Genomic DNA, 17,267 nt, shown 5'->3' on the forward strand with positions numbered 1-17,267 from the left:
CATGCAGGAGGCGGCTAGTCGATGTTCTTGCTCATCGATGTTTCTCTCTCCCTCTTCCTCTCCCTCCCTCTCTCTCTAAAATCAATGAAAAAGAAAAAAGAAAAAAAAAACTCCAAAGAACAATCAAAATAATTCTGAAAAATAAAATAGAATAAAATGTCGCATTAAGATATCTTGATGATCGAGTCATTTGGCACACCCTTCAGTTTTGTGCTGAGCCAACTGCCTTCCTCACCTCACTCGTCCAGTCTTGTTCCTTTGACGGAGCCCCAGTTGCTGTCGGAGAATCCGAGGTGTCGAGGGACAGAGATGACTGCCCCAGGCAGACGTGCAGTGCCACCCTGCCCTGCAGGGAGGCCAGAACACCTGCCTTGCTCTCTGGTTTGCATAGACTTGGAACCCCTTTAAGCCTTCCTGGGTGCCAGCTGCCACCTGGGACACAGGAGGGCCAGGTGTGTGCGGCCCCCTGACTGCCCTCTGTGCCCACTAGATGGCACACTGGCCGCACAGGTACCCTTGGAGGTTGCTGCTTCTGTGAGTCACTTGCCGGCATGGAGAGCACCTGTTCATTTGATCCCCACAGGCACCCCAATTCCAAGATGGGGAGACTGAGGCACGGAGAGGAGAAGTGACTCACCTACTGTCCTTCAGTCCCTAATTAATACTGGTTGTGGATTCTGGCATTTTACCTGACATACCTCAAATACCCATCTTCCCGGGTCAGTTCTTGATCTATTTTATACAATTTTCTTTTTTTTAATACAAAGGATTTGTTGTCCATGTCCATTGGTCATGCGTACATGCATATAAGTTCTGTGGTTTATCTCCTCCCCCACCCCCCTCTTCAGGGGATTGTCAGTCTGTACCCCGCTTCCACGTCTCTGGGTCTATCCTATTCCTCAGACTGTTATATTCCACAGATAAGTGAGATCATGTGGTCTTTGTCTTTTTCTGCTTGGCTTGTTTTGCTTAGGATAATACTTTCCAGGTCCCTCCATGTCGTCTCAAAGGATAAGAGATCTTTCTTTCTTACAGCTGCGTAGTACTCCATTGTGTATATGTTATACAATTTTCTTTACTCCTAACCCAAGGATATGTGTTTTTTTTTTTGTTTTAATTTTTAGAGAGAGACAGAGAGAAACATCAATGTGAAAGAGAAACATCAATTGGTTGCCTCCCGTATGTGTCCTGCCTGGGGATCAAATGTTCAACCTTTTGGTGTATGGACAACGCTCCAACCAACTGAGCCACCCCGTCAGGGTTTGATGTATTTTAAAGGTACTGTCGGCCACCTGCTGAAAGCTATGGGACCCCCCTCCTTGGAAAAAGTTTGAAAATAATTTCATGAGCTTCAAGAATAGCACAGAAATAGAGTAAGAACCTCCTTCTTACATGTTTGCAGTACATGTGTTTGGGGGTTTAGACCTCACTCCTAAGTGTCTGTCCCAGATATGAATCTAACCCTGTAATCCATCCATTCATTAAAACAATGATGTACTGAGCACGGTTCCAGGCACTGTTCTAGGTGCCAGAGATACTAGTTTTGTGGAGCTTTCGTTCCAGAGGTGGAAGACGCATGATTCCGTTGGCACGGTTGTAGTAGCCATTAGTGTCCCGTGTCATTAGTTCTCTGAATAGTTCCTGTTCCCCCCACTCTGGGCAGATGGTAGGACTTTACTTCATGGTCTTCTTGTGGTTGGGTGAACCATTGGCCACTTCTGGCCAGAGAATTGTGAAAAGAGCTGCATTACCTCTGGGCTGCAGCACTTACAAGTTGGTGTGGGACCCTGCAGAGCTTCCCCTCTGCCCCCGCACGTGCAAACCAGACTCATTTCAGATGGAGGCTGTGCAGTCAGCCGAGGCCCCCGAGACATGTAGCACGAGTGAAAAATTAACTTACTTATTGAGATTTTGGGATGTGTGTTACTGCAGCATAACCCGGTCTATTCTGACTGATACAATAATGAAAAAGTAAATCATACAATGTAATTATATAGATTACCGGAAGATGAGAGCCACAAGGAAAAGAAAACGTTGAGCAGGACAAGTGGTATCGGAAGGCGGGGATGGTGGGGGAGAAGGAAGACGAAACTTTAAACACGACGATCAAGGTAGGGCAAGAAAGTGATCTTTGGAAAGGAAGCAAACTGTGTAGCTGCCCGGAGAAGAGTGTCGAAGGGAACAGCCAGGACAAGGGCTGGAGGCATGCCCCATGGGTTCAAGGAGCAGCAGCGGGGAGATGTGACCAACGTGCAGGTGAGGTCAAAGCAGTAGCAGGGCCTTGTTGTGGGGAGCCTTGTCACCAGGCAAGGACTTCATCATGTTCTCTGAGTGAAAGAGGGGGCCCTCTTAGGGATTTCAGTCCAGATCATGATATGATTTATGTTGTCAAAGGATCAGTCTGGGCTAAGACTAGTCAGTGAGTGGGTTGGGGAGATAGGATGAATGTGGGGGTGCCTATGAAGAGACTAGTGCATATTTTAGGTGACAGTATTGGTGGCTCACGTGGGTGGTGACAGCAGAGGTGGTGAGCAGTGATCAGATGGTCAGTTCCTGGACATATTTTGAAAATGAAACAATGAGTCTGGTCGGTGCGGCTCAGTGGTTGAACGTCGACCCCTGCACCAAGAGGTCGCCGGTTTGATTCCTGGTCAGGGCACGTGCCCAGGTTGTGGGCCCGATCCCCAGTGAGGGGCATGCAGGAGGCGGCCAGTTGATGTTCTCTCTCATCGATGTTTCTCTCTCTCTCCCTCTCCCTTCCTCTCTCTCTAAAAATCAATAAAGAAAAAAAATTAAAAAAAAAAGAAAATGGAACAAGGAAATTTTGGGATAGATTGGGTTGGGGGTGGGAGGGATCAAGGCTTTTGGTCTCATAAAACAGAGAAGTGAAATTGTCTTCCACGGAGAGTGGGGAGCTTGCAGCTGGAGCAGATGTTTTAGGGGAGGAACAGGCGTTTGGGCCTGTTGAGTTTAAAATGTGGATTAGAGCCCCGGCCAGGTGACCCAGGGGTTGGAGCGTCGTGCCGTACATCAAAAGGTTGCAGCTTCAGTCCCTGGCTTCAGCACGTATGGGGGGCAACCTACTGACGTTTCTCTCTCACATCCATGTTTCTTTCTCTCTCTCTAAAAATCAGTAAAAAAACAAAAACGTATCCTTGGGTGAGGATTAAAAAAGGAAAAGAGACATTAAAAAAAAGTGGATTCGAGCCCAAGAGGAGATGTGTGGGAGGCACTGAATGTTTGAGTCTGGAGTCGGGGAACGTAAATTTGGGAGTCCTTGCTGGGAAGATGGTGCCAACAGTTAAACGTCTTAAAATACCTTGGTTGGTTATAAAGAGAAGCTTTTAAGTGCAGCATTACACACAGGACTTCAGATGAGTATTATGGAAAATGATGTGGTTCAGGGAAGTGATTCTGTTCTCTCTGCGTTAGCAATGTCAAGGACATGATCCCTCATGTCAATGCTCCCTCCATCGTAATAAATTGCATCTTTTGCTAAATCCATTTTCCAGGAACCGACATGTGTCCTCTTTTCCCAAAATGAACATCATGAAAAGATTGTGTCTCTTTTCCCTTCAGCTGCTGGGGAGCTCAGAGCCAAATTGGAAACTCAACTATGATACATTAACCCCTTGTGTCTGTAGGGCCTGCTTATTTGTGTTTTCACTTTCCTTCACCTTGATGTCCTACTTTTTTTTTTTTTTTCCATAGGAGTGGGAGGGAGGGAGAGAGAGGGAGAGAGAGAGAGAAACATTGACATGAGAGAGACACATTGACTGGTTGCCTCCCGCATGACCCGGCCAGGGCCGGGGAGGAACGCAACCGAGGTACGTGCCCTTGACCAGAATCGAACCCAACTCATTGATCCGTGGGTCGATGTTCTAACCACTGAGCAAAACTGGCTAGGGCTTACTTTTAATACCCAGTTATAGTTTCTTAATTTTTATTTTATAATGTGTTCTTCCTACAGTCATCTCAAATCTATATGGAATGAGAAAGAGTATAAAATAAAGAAATAAAGAAACATAATTGAATAAAGTTGCTTTTTAATAACAACACAACTCATTTTTTAAGTAAAAAAGATATTGAAAATTTGTCTCTGAAGTAATTTTCCAAATGCAGAGTCTTATCTTCCAACTGACTTTCATTATAATATTGAAAATGTTCCTCAAGGACAAAGAGTTCTACTCCCAAACTGTTATAAAAATCCCACTTTAAAATGGCAGCCAATATATAAATTCACATGTTTTAAAGAAATAAGTTATCATGAGATACTGAGAATGATATGCAAAATAAGCCACAAAACACGAATGCAAAATAAGTACAGTTGTTTTTATGTCTAGTACAATGATTGGAAGGTTGCAGGACAAAGAACGTGAGTTTTCTTAGCGGGACACGCAACTCTGCGAGGCTCCACAACCCACGCTCCCTGGAGCCCACAGAAGCCTCGTTTTCCTGACCTCAGCCAGCCTCGTAGGTCTTCACTTTGCCACGACCTAGAAGCACCTGACTCATTAGGCTGTCAATACCACTTGCTCAAGTCAATTCTTTTTAAACTTAAATTTATTTCAAGAGGAAACCGCTTAAATAACAGATAGTAGCTGTGAGCGCATAGGTTTGCTATTTTCTTTATGCACATTAAAATCAATTCGTAAGTATTGAAATAAAAAATGAAATGGCGTGTTCTCCTAGAAGTACCTCTCATACCCCACGCTGCCCGTTCAACAGTGAGGGGGCCTGTCCTGGAGGGGTGCTCTGGGCAGGGCTGCTGTCAGCCTTTGGAAGTAGCTGGTGGGTCTTGAAAACACCTGAATGAACTTGGCTAAAAGGAGATGCCCGGCATCCAGGAGATGCCCATGTAAGTGATTCTGCAGAGAGAGGAAGACTCCCCCTAGTTAAAGAGAAAATGAGGTGAAGTGGGGACACTTGTGCTGAAACGCACCCAACAAAGTCCTTTAGAGTGTTTGCTGAATAGAGACCTTGAGAAAGGTCTTAAGAATGCCAGGTTGGGGTGAGGACACCTGCTGCCTTGTGGTCACCATCTGTAGCTCGTTCCCCTCCAGTTCTTCTCTGGTATGACGCTCACCCATTGCGGCCAGCTATAGAAATGACATTGGTGGTTTCCAACAGTAAATCTTACACCTGACTTTTAACAGTGGCTCTCCACCATGGCCCCTGCACCAGCAGCATCGGCATCACCTGGGAACTTGTCAGACGTGAAGACTCTTGGGCCCCACCCCAGCCCTCCAGGTAGTCTGGTGATGCTCATGTTTGAGAACTGCTTCTCCAGAAGCCCCCTTGTTGGACAGTAAACAAGGCTATCAGCAAAAGGACCTGCGTTCTGGTCCACATCTGTAGCTAGTTAGCTGTGATCTAACACCAAACCTCTCTGAGCCGCAGTTCCCTCACCTGTAACACGAGCGGCCTGAGCCTGAGCAACTCCCAGCCCATCCAGCACATCAGAACCACCCGGGCAGCTTCTCCCAGTCAGAGGCTGCGCCAGAGAGTCCACACTTCGGAGTTCCATTTCTGGTAAGTTCTAGAACAGGCAAAGACTAGTCTGTGATGGGAACAATCAGAACATTGGGTGCCTGCGGGAAAGGGGTGGGTGGATGGATGGGGAGGGGGTGGGAAGGAACTGTATGGAGGTGATGGTATTGTTCCATCTTGATGGGACTATGGGTTACACAGGTGTATGCATTTATCAAAAGCGATTGCATGGTTCATTTAAGATTTGTCCATTTTATTGTATGCATATTGACCTCAAAAGAAAAAAAAAGGATTGTAAACAAATATTGGATTCTAGTTAATAATATTTGTGCTGAAGTGTTTAGGGTTGAAAGGCACTGATGTTTCATTTTGAAATGCATCAAAAAGTAGATGGCTTGCCCTGGCCAGTTTGGCTCAGCGGTTAGAGGTCAGCCTGCAGTCCGGAGAGACCCGGGTTCGGTTCCCGCTAAGGGCATGTACTTCGGTTGCAGTTTGTCCCCGGCCCTGGTTGGTCGTGCGGGTGGCAGCCACTCGATGTGTCCCTTCACGTCGATGTTTCTCTCTCTCTCTCCCTTCCTCTCTCTCCCTTCCACTCTATCTGTACAAAAAATGGAAAAATATCCTCAGGTGAGGATAAAAAAAAAAAAAAAAAAGTAGATGGCTTGTTGGATGGATAGAGGGAGGGAGAGTTGGATAGATATGTGATAAAGTGAGTATAATAAAATGTTAATTGGAGAATCCAGGTGGTGGGTATATGGGAATGTACTATAACATTCTTTCAATTTTTTATTAAGTTTGAAAAATTTTATAATAAAATGTTGGAGGGAAATTCTGGTGCTGGTACCCTATGCCCACATTTATTAAATAGGGATCTTTCCTAAATTAAAATTTCTACCCTTTTGTGAGAAATACATTTGCTTCTCAAGGGTAACAGGTGTTAAGCCATTCATGTACAGATATACTGGGGAGAAATGACACACCGGGAGATTGTCGGTTTTTATTCCAGACAATGAATTTACTGGGCTGGCATCTTCCCACAGGAAACAATAATGAAAAAGGCTCGGGTTGTGCACCTGGGCTTCGTTGTCATGGCGTTTGTTAAGGCCGCCCCAGCCCCTTAGCGGCAGGCACATGGTGCCTTGGCTGCCACCTGTTCTCCAGGTGCAGGTTTGGGGACGACTGCTCCAGAACTTCCACTTGCCTCAGCCACCAGGGGGAGCTGTCACCTTAGGAGTTGCCTGAAGCTCCCACACTAGTCAAATCCCACAGCTTTAAATGGTGTTTCCCTCTGGGGCCATATAGGGCCATTCCCATCATGCCTTGCTTGCCCTGTTAATTCGGCCACCCACAAAGGATCGAGCCTCCAAGTCATGGACCCTCTTTCCAGATCTGCATGTGCTCTGACCCGACTCAACCCACCTCCGCACCCGAATCCTTCTCACTTCTCAGCCTGGACTGACAGCACCTCTGCGGCCAGCAAGCCCCTGGAGTCTTGGCCTCTTCTGGGCAGTGTCTGCTCCCTCTTACCTGGTTCAGTGCCTCGCCTGGCGCCTTCTGTGGGGACCCTCTCTTCTCTTACACCTCCCGACCTGCAGAATCCGAGCGGGGGAGGAATCACCCATGCTTGCCATGGCTGTTTCTAAGACATTTCTCGTGCTTTCTGTTCAAACCCTGGCCGCTCATCTGTTGTCTCTCTCAGGGGCTGCCGTCTGTTGGTCCTCTGGTCACTCACGGAGGATTTCTGCTCCTGGCCCACTGTTTCCTCCTGTTGTGTTTCAGTGACGCGTGTGGATGGCCAGCCTACACCCTCGTCTTTCACTACCTTGGTGTCCTCACGTCCAGCGATCGTTCCAACACTCTGACCCAGCCACTTCTTCCTATGGTCACACCTGGGACCCTGCGGTCTGCTAGAGAGGAGATCCGAGCGCCCTCCCGCCCCTGCTTGCTCTCTGGCTTCTCCGGAGTTCCCATCAGTTCCTCACTCCCTCCCTTACTCATGGTGTCTTGTTTAATCAGCTCCCTTGCCTCTCTCCTCCCGTCGCCCCCCGCTGAGCAAACCCAGCATGGATGACACACAGGGTCCCTCTTCTCTCCCACACCCAGGCGGCGGAACTTCCCCCAGGGAAAATCGCACCATCAGCTGGACTCCCTTCACTTTAAATTTATGATCAGGGACGTCAAACGAGTGGGTGTCCCGTGCTGCCTGGCAAGCCCCCCACTTTCCCGTAGGCTCACTCTCTCGCTCTCTGCGACAATGATTTCATGCCTCCTCTCCCTCCTCCAGCCCCCATGAACCTCCTGCTTTGTGGAAATTAGAAGCCAGCAGCGTGAGCTCTCTCGTCTCCCTCTCTCTCCATCCCCAGCGTCACACGGGAAGGAGCCTGCCTTCTCTGAGAAGCCAGCTGCGCCCTCCAGCTCTGGGTCCGCCCCTTCTTGCTCACTTGAGTCTGTCACTTTCGCATGCACCCCTAGATTCTTGTCAACGGGAAGCTTTCGCCAGAGAGCAGAGCACTGGGTTTTTGGGTGGGGACCCAAATGTCACTCAACTGTCTGTAAAGAGGAATTTTTCTAGTTGCCACCTGCCCAGGGACGAGCATGGGGGTGGGGCTACTCTTGGTACACAGTCTATCAGGTGACCCTTGGTCTTTAGTCCACACATGTGCTTCTCGGGGTGGCCTCCTGAAGTGATGGGTTCTGACAGGGAACAATGTCTCAGGGTTCTTCCAGTTATGTCCTCATCTGACCCCCCACTACAGCCATCCCCACCGTCTCTGATGCAGAACAGGACACTGCTGTGCTCACAGGGGACACACCTGAGCTGACACGCCCAGAGCACCTGGCACTCAGAGGATGCTCCATCTCCTGGGACAGTCCCACCCAGGTCCGGAAGAGAGCACGTCTGAGGATGTGCCTGCCGTCAGTGGGCCAGGAAGGTGGCGGTGGCCTGCTGTCCCTCACTAGGCGAGGGGCAGGCAAGGTCGGGGGACATGCCACAGAGTATTGTGTGGCATCAGGAGTCATGGGGGAGATGTGCACAGCTGCATTGAAATTGTTTTTATTTATTGATGTGAGAGAGAGAAACATCAGTTTGTTGTTCCGCTTATTTATATATTCATTGGTTGATTCTTGTATGTGTCCTGACTGGGGATTGAACCCACAACCTTGGCGTATTAGGGGGATGCTCCGGCCAACTGAGCTACCTGGCCAGGGCCCACAGCCTGTTGTTGTTGTTCACATGAATGCACCAGCCCAGACACGACACGTGTTTAAGAACCAGCATATCCCCGAACCCGTCAGAAGGGTTATCCACGGGGAAGGGGGGAATGAGGACAACGGGACCAGACAGACACACAGACAGGCTGGAGGAGGGTCTTGCATGGGCCCGCTTGCCTGTGACATGGGACAGAACCTCCTCGATCTGGAAATGACCCACCTCACTTCCCTTCACGGGTTACTGATGAGAATTGGCCGGATGGTATTCCCGATGGTCTGGTTTCGGATAACAAACCGCAGCAAAACAGGGGCTTAAAAAACAAGCAGCCTTTTTTTTTTTTTTGCTCACAAATGTGAGGGTTGTGGGGACTCAGCTGTGTGGTTCTTGCTCGTGGTGGGGAGACTCAGCTGGGAGCCTGGCTGCCTTCCCCCCCTGAGGTCTGTCCAGCACCACAGCGGCAGGGCAGCCAAATTGAGACGAGGCGAATCAACCTCCTTCCTGGATACTGATTTCTTGTGGGGGATGCTAATTATGGGAGGTGGGAAATGCCTTCCTTCACATCCAGAGCGAGCTGGGAGAGATTTTTCCAGCAGGTTTTCCTGCGGACCAGGCAGCTGGAGGATGTATCTCCCAGCGCCTCCCATTAGCATCGAATCCCGTATCCGTGGCCCGGAGCTCACCTTCAATCCCACCTTGAAACCAACCGGAAAGCAAAGCTCCTGAGACGTGTGTTAACAGAAGCCCAGGCTGGCGGTAACCTCTGTGTACGGCCTTCTCCGGGCTGAGGGCATGGAGGCTGACCAAGAACCAAAGAGTTATTCTGCTGTTGTTTTTTTAACCTGGAAATAAAAAACCACCTTAGCAGATGAATCATCCCCGCCGGCACCGACCCGATGTGGGAAGGGTGGCTGAGGCTGCGGGGGTGGCTGCGCTCGGGGCAGTGTCTCCTCCGGGGTGGGGCCCGGCTTCTTGGTGTGAAAGCTCCTTTCCTCTTCTCAGGAATTCTCCTTTCGGAATAGTCTTCACTCTTACCGCTCCCTTTCCTCATTAAAACACGTATTTCTCTATCCACCCACTTCATGGCTGCTTTCTGGGATTGTTGACCAACGCACCAAAATGCTAATGTTGGATGAAACGTGACAGGAAGTGCCGGAGCGCAGAGAATGCATCACCTGCCCTGGCAGCTCAGGAGCTGGGACTGGGGGCGGGGGGGGGGGGGGCAGACCCAGGAGGACCCGGGGTGCCAGGGGCGCCAGGCCTGGTGGGTTTACTCAGCTGGAGGCGGAGTCAACAGCAGGAGTCCAGGGAGCACCCAGGTGCCCCACGAGGGCTGCTGGTTAACACTAGACCCCTCCCCTTGGAGTTCAGGGGCCGAGAGGAGGGACGTAGGAACAGAGTGGGGCCGAACACTCTGGGGCAGGCAGCCTATACCCCGGGGGCTTGAGGTTGTTCTAGAACCCTCTGAAGCCCTGTTCTTTTCTCCCTCACTGGCCCAGAGCCTTGGGGTGACTGAGTGGGTGAGATACAGATATGGGAGAGACTTCCTGGGTCCTTTTCCCCTCCCACCTAATAAATTACTTTCGAGGGGTTAGTGCTCACTCTTCAAGGGAAATTCATTCATCATTCTGAGTTTGAATCCTGCAGCCAGCACTTACAAGCTGTGTGACTTTGGGAAAGTTACCTAAACTCTCTGAGCCGAGCTCGGTGTCCTCCTCAGTAAAATATCTTATTCCTCAAGGTTAAACGAGGTCCTGTTTGTAAAGCATTTTGCAGAGTGGCTGGCAGGTGGTAAACATGGTACGTGTGTTTGTTCAACAACAAAAAAAATAACCTTCCAGATGCTGGGAATACAGGAAAGTTCCTGACCTCATTGCTAAGCTGAAAACGAAAGATTAAAGTGAGACGCAACAACATGAATTTGTGATCCGAAAGAATGGCTATTCGAAAAGCACTGATTCCGTCAGAAACCCAGATAGTGTTCCTATTAGGCAAAGGCAGGGGTGTTTAGGAAAAAGGGGCGGGGGGGGGGAACTTACAGCAAGAGAAGGAAGGCGTTTCTATAGGTATGATGAGCTAACATCACTGTGAACATTCTAAACAATGTTTTTTTTTTTTATCCTCATCCGAGGACATTTTTCCATTTTTTGTACAGATAGAGTGGGAGGGAGAGAGAGGAACAGAGAGAGAGAGAAACATCGATGCGAAGGGGACACATCGAGTGGCTGCCACGCACGACCAACCAGGGCCGGGGACAAACTGCAGCCGAAGTACATGCCCTTAGTGGGAACCGAACCCGGGTCTCTCTGGACCGCAGGCGGACGCTCTAACCGCTGAGCCAAACCGGCAGGGCCTAAACAATGTTTTTAATCATGGTATTGTCAGGGCCACTGTCCCCCTCAAGGGCTCCAGGGAAGGTCCTTCCTTTTCTGGTCTCTGGTGGCCCCAGGTGGTCCCTGGCTTGAGATCCTTAACTTAATCACAGGTCAAAGACCCTATTTCTAAATAAGGTGACATTCGCAAGTCCTGGGGGTTAGGACGAAGGCATATCTTTTTTGGGGGGGACACAATTCTACTCACTACAGAGGCCCGAGTGGTGGTATAATCTGACCTCTTTTTATTTATTTTAGAGAAAGAGGAAGAGAAACATTAATTTGTTGTTCCACTTATTTATGCATTCATTGTTAATTGATTAATTCTTGTATGTGCCCCAACTGGGGATTGAACCCACCACCTTTGTGTATGGGAACGATGCTCTAACCAACTGAGCTACTGGGCGAGGGCCCTACTTCTAGTTTAACAGGGTCACACTGGCGACTGCATGGAGAGGAGGTCTGAGGTGGGGAGGCAGGTTAGGCGGGCCATTGCAGGCAGCTGGGCCGGAGATGATGGGTGAGAAAGGAAAAGGCATTCTCCTGTAGGACACAAATAATTCCACGGATCACCAGCCTCAGACAAGGCCACTCTGTGACCACGATGGGACCCCTCCGAAGTCATGTCTGAGCGCAGACAAAACCTGGACATCATCCAACCCACAAAATTAACTAAACATCCTCTATCCTGGCTAAGGTGACTCCTTTAAAAAAAAAAAAATCAATCATGACTCTAGCTCTGACCTTTTCACCTTCTAGATAAGAATTGTTAAGATGCCCAGTCAGCCCTGGCCGGTTTGGCTCAGCGATTGCAGCATCGGCCTGCAGACCCGCTAAGGGCACGTACCTTGGTTGCAGTTTGTCTTGGCCCTAGTTGGGGTCGTGTGGGTGACAACCAGTTGATGTGTCTGTCTCACATTGATGTTTCTGTTGCTCTTTCTCCCTCCTGCTCTATCTGAAGATAAATGCAAAAAACAAAACATGCCCAGTCATAGCACTTCCCCCGATTCCTCACGGCATCCAGCCTAGAGCAAAGGGGTGCTCCCTGGGGTCCTCCCCAGGGTATACACCAGAAGCCCCCATCTGCCCCCAGTTCCTACCCGAGATGCCCTGGGCTTCCCCATTGGGTGTGTTCACACTGCCTGTTCCAATCAACAAGCCCCACGTTGATCATCTTCAGGTGTGCTCCTGGTGGTCTCTGGCTGAAGGGCAGGGTGGGCTTGGAGGGTGCGGGCCTGTGCAGCCCACCGCCCTGCGCTTGGAAGGGCCCCGTGCTTGGTGGAATGCTGTGCTGCCGCCGTATTGAAGCTGTCACTAACTTTTTTTTTTTATCCTCACCCAAGGACATTTTTCCATTTTTTGTTCAGATAGAGCAGGAGGGAGAGAGAGAGAGAGAGAGAGAAACATCAACGTGAAAGGGACACATCAAGTGGCTGCCACCCGCACGGCCAACCAGGGCTGGGGACAGACTGCAACCGAGGTCCGTGCCCCTAGCGGAACCGAACCCGGGTCTCTCTGTACTGCAGGCCGACGCTCCAACCGCTGAGCCAAACCGGCCAGGACTGTCACTAACTGTTGGACAGGGACTCCATCCGTTCGTCTTCCACCTGGCCTGCAAATTCTGCGCCTGGCTCTGAGGAGCACCGGCAGCGACCAGTGCCAGGGTCACCGTGGCAGAGAGCGTGCCCAGTGCACGGACCCAGGCTGGGTAGGCCTGGTTTTGCTAGATTGGACTGGGGAGACCGCAAAGAGACAGACAGAAATCCCGAACGTGGGGCTGTGTGCTTGCATGTGGGGTGTGTAGCACAACGGGAAATACTGGGTGGTGGAGTCAGGCAGGTTTCAGAGCAGGAGGGGGGAGTCAAGAGCCTCGATTTGGTGAAACTGTACTTCCTATCACACGCAAATAGACAAGGGGGGATACATTTCTTTAAGAAACGGAGACTCTGTGTCGCACGGCAGTTCTGCCAGATCTGAGCAACGAGGGAGGGGAGGAACTGAGTAACGGTACATGGGATCTCTTCGTAGTCTTTCTCACAACTGCACGTGGGTCTAAAATTATCTCAAAGTTAACACTTTAATTAAAAAACTCGGCGACCCACAAAATCAAGAGGCGAGCGGAATGACGGGCAGCTCCGGGAAGGCGTCAGCCATCCGTGTGCCTCAGCTCCTAAATGTGCAAGGGCTGGGGGCTGCTCGCCAGGTGCTCGTGGCCCAGCGAAGGGACCCCGTGCGGCACTTGTGTCCTTCCTGATGTTCTTGAGTTGGGGGCTGGTGGGATGGAGAGCCGATCACCCGCCAAGTGACAGGTTGCATTTGACCGAGAAAAGCCTTTTGAGGAAAGTGACTGGGGTACTCAGGTCCTCTAGCCAGTTTCAAGGTCAGTTCTGCTGGAGGACAGGCCCGAGCACTTTGGGCCTGGAGACCATGAGCAGCAGTGAAGGCCAGAACGCCTTCCACTGGTCTCCACCCTCCAGCTTTGTTAGCTGGGCTCAGCTCCCGGAGGTGGGGCGAGGGGAGCAGCGCGTCTTGATATTTGCAGATTTATTCGCGGAACTCCCTGCACATCTGGATGGGAATACAGGACTTGCCCCCTAGAGGAAATGGTTAAATGAATCGCTAAAGCACAAAATGTTCTTGTAAAATTGCTTCCATATTTTATTAGACGCAGATGAGCATGAATTATTAGTGTGAGGCCGACAGGAGGGTTCGAGAATTTCGTTCCTGCCTTTTCCGTAAACAACTCTTCTGCGCCCTGGATCGTTCTGGAAAAGCGTTAATGAACGTTGGCCTGGGAGGGGAGCACGGAAGAAGCCATTCACCTGTTCATCTACCCAGCATTTATTGAGCACCAGGTAATGCAACCTACATTGTAGCTGCAGGTATCATTCTCGTTGATCTGCCTCCAAAAGACACCATCAGATGTACAAGGTCCTTGTGTGATGAGCTGATTTGGGGTTTCACTGCCGTGAGAGGGACTCCTGTTTGGGGGAGGGGCTTCCATTCACATATCTCAGGGGGCCATGGCTACAGGGAAGAAGGCACATTTTCATATTCCTCTCCATGGTTGGAAATGCTACTTAACATTAAATTCCTCTTTCTTAAAATCTCATTTGAGTCAGGTGTGACATTCCTTGGGAGAAGCATGGAAACTCATGCAAAACTGGCTGTGTGTGTGTGTGTGTGTGTGTGTGTGTGTGTGTGTGTGGTATATTCCCCCAGCGGGAACCGAACCTGGGACTCTGATCCGCAGGCTGACGCTCAACCACTGAGCCAAACTGGCCAGGTCAAAACTGGCTTTCAGGTTGAACAGATATGATTGGTTAGTCGTATTCCATGTGGCTCCGCCACTGACCCCAGCTGGGCATCTGAAGGGGTCTGGTTTCCACTCCAAGTGTGTCTGAACCCACTCAGAATGCTTTTCTTTAAGAAGCCTCCCTCAGGGCAGGTCCCCGCGTCCCCCCGGGATGTCAGCATGCAGTGCCCCTGATAGTCGCAGGAGCTGTGGGCCACCCTCTGCTCAGCCAGCTCCCCGCGGCCATGTGGTTGGTGGCCGTCGCTCCCATCCCCAGCTCAGACCTGGCGGGTAGAGACAGACTGCTCCCCTTGTCACCTCTCTCTGCGGTGGCTTTGGGGGCTTCGACAAAGTGCTTTGATCACTTGGGTTTCCAGTGATCTTGCCAGACACGCTGTTACGCTCAGTGGTGTCTGTTCTCTCGTCCCCAGCCCCCCCAGTCCCCATGCTGGCTGGGCTTGAGTAAGGGAGTCCCCTTTACCCCCAATATGTGGGCAAAGAAGCAGCTTGGCAATGACGTGTCTGAGGTTACCCGCCGAGTTGTGGAGATTGGATCTGAACTTGCTATACGGACTGTCCACCATGGCTTCCCAGGCAGGAGCTGTGTGTCGACTCCTTTCAAAGGCAAAACAATGTATTGTAAAAAGTGTATTGGCGCCCTGGCCGGTTTGGCTCAGCGGTTAGAGCGTCGGCCTGTGGACCAGAGAGTCCGGGGTTCGGTTCCCGCTAGGGGCACGTACCTCAGTTGCAGTTTGTCCCCGGCCCCCTGGGGTCATGTGGATGGCAGCCACTCGATGTGTCTCTCTCATATCGATGTTTCTCTCTCCCTTCCTCTTTCCTTCCCACTCTGTCTAAAGATAAATGAAAAAAAAAAAAAAATGTATTGGAGCCCAGGCTGGTGTGGCTCAGCTGGTTGAGTGTTGTCCTATGCACCAAGGGTTGTGAGTTCGATCCTTAGTTGGGGCATGTACAGAAGGCAACCGATCAATATTTCTCTCCCTCTCTCTCTCCCTTCTCTCTCAAAAAAAAAAAAAAAGAAAATCAATAAAAACACATTAAAAAGAAAAAGTGTCTTGGAAGCCTAAGCGAGGAGGCGCCTGGGCAGGAAAGAGCACCCTTGACTGCGTCTGGTTTTGGGAGGTAAGATGTGGAGGAGGATGACCTAGGAATGTCTGCACACTCAGTTTATGATGAAGCATGTTTTTCTTTCTCTCTTCTGGTTTTGCAGAAGGGCTGTCCCCAGGGGGGCGGTGTGGGTGGCCCTGGACACAGGCGGGAGATGTGCTCAGGGTGGCGGTCGTTGAACCAGGGCCCAATCTGAGGAAGCGAGAAGCATCTGAGGGTTCCTGGGACGACTTCCCAGGCAGTCTGCAAGGCGGCCCAGGGCACGAAAGGGCCGGTGGAGCCCAGCCCAGGCTCAAGGAGAAGCACCTACCGCAGGCAGGTGTAAATAATGCAATACTGCAGCTACTTACAGAATCCCCGTCTGAAGGGTGCTTGTGGATTCTCTTTGATTTCTCCTTTGCACCTGTGCCGTTTCTGCCTGGTGTGTTCCCACCTGCCGGGGGAGCTGAGACTCCAGGCTGGCTGTTTGTGGTTTGGCTCGTGGTTGGCGGATTGCACCAGAAGCAGCCAAACACGCAGACATCTGCTTGGCCCCAGCGCGCCCCGGCCAGTCGGGATTGCTGAGGTTCCTGCCGGGGAGCCCCTTGCCCACGCTGGCCACAGGAGAGCCCTTCATTAGGGTGGATAACAGACAGTCTGCGTTAGGAAAAGAGAAACCTCCTGGGTATTTCAGGCAGAGTGAATTTGTTGGTTACCCAGGTGATTAGAGAGCGGAGAAGCCAAAATGTCAAATGAAGCAACTCAGAGATTAGCTGTGTGGGAAGCTGCAACCGCCCCGGGATGGGCCAGACCAAGGGAGGAAGTGGTTTTCCTGGAGCCCAGGGTCTGGAGCCGTTTGGGGGAAGGTACAGTCACAGCAAGGGCCGTGGACTCTGTCCGGAGCTGGGACCAAGGAGGGCGGGACTGTGCTGCAGGCGCCGGAGCCATGGAGGGGAAGTAGCCATGTTCGTGACACCACCCAGAAAGAGGTGGGAGGACAGACCCTGGCTTCTCCCTTTAACTGCCCTCCAGTTTGTGTTTTCTTAAAAAAATCCTCACCCAAGGATATTTTTTTTTCTATTTATCTGCAGATAGTATTGGGGGGGGCGGGGAGGAGAAACATCACTGTGAGAGAGACAGATCAACTGGTTGCCTCCCACACAACCCCAAACAGGGCCTGGCACACACTGCAAACACGGTACGTGTCCTTGCCTGGAATTGAACCTGTGACTCATTGGCCCACAGGCCGAAGTTCTAACCCCTGAACCAAACCGGCCAGGGCCTGCCGTCCAGTTTTAATAAAAAATTATGATCAAATACACATAAAATGTAGCACCTTAGACGTTTCAAGTACACAGTTCAGTAGTGTTAGGTACATGCACATTGTTGTGTAATGATCACCACCATCCATCTCCAGAACTTTTTCATCTTGCACAATTAAAACTCACGCCCAGTAAACAGCAATGGCCTCGGTCTGTCTAAACAGTCTGCCTGAACAGCACAGAACGGTGATGGGGCCCCGTCTTCACTCCACAGCGGAGGCCTGGTGTTTTTCTCCTCCTCGCACACTGTCCTCATCCTTCTGCTGGTTCTGAGTTTTCTCTAGGGATCTCTTCCCCATTTCGTGTGGGTTGGGTAGCACTGACACCTCTCAGCCCCAAGCTCATTATGCAGCCCATCTTCCTGGACACAGTGACTGGCCCTGAGACTTAGCTGTCCTTGGACCAGAGTGGCCTTCTTCCCGCTGGATTGGCAAGGCTGTGAAGGCACCCTATGGACCAGGCCTGCCTGAGAA

At 50.7% G+C, this 17,267-nt stretch overlaps 1 pseudogene; it reads left to right on the forward strand.

The window, feature by feature from the left end:
* The first annotated feature begins 2,205 nt into the window (after nucleotides 1-2,205).
* The window catches only part of LOC118616528, an 89,818-nt pseudogene continuing 74,756 nt past the window's right edge, over nucleotides 2,206-17,267 (forward strand).

Source organism: Molossus molossus, unplaced genomic scaffold, assembly GCF_014108415.1.
Source record: "Molossus molossus isolate mMolMol1 unplaced genomic scaffold, mMolMol1.p scaffold_m16_p_4, whole genome shotgun sequence".
NCBI classification, from domain to species: domain Eukaryota; kingdom Metazoa; phylum Chordata; class Mammalia; order Chiroptera; family Molossidae; genus Molossus; species Molossus molossus.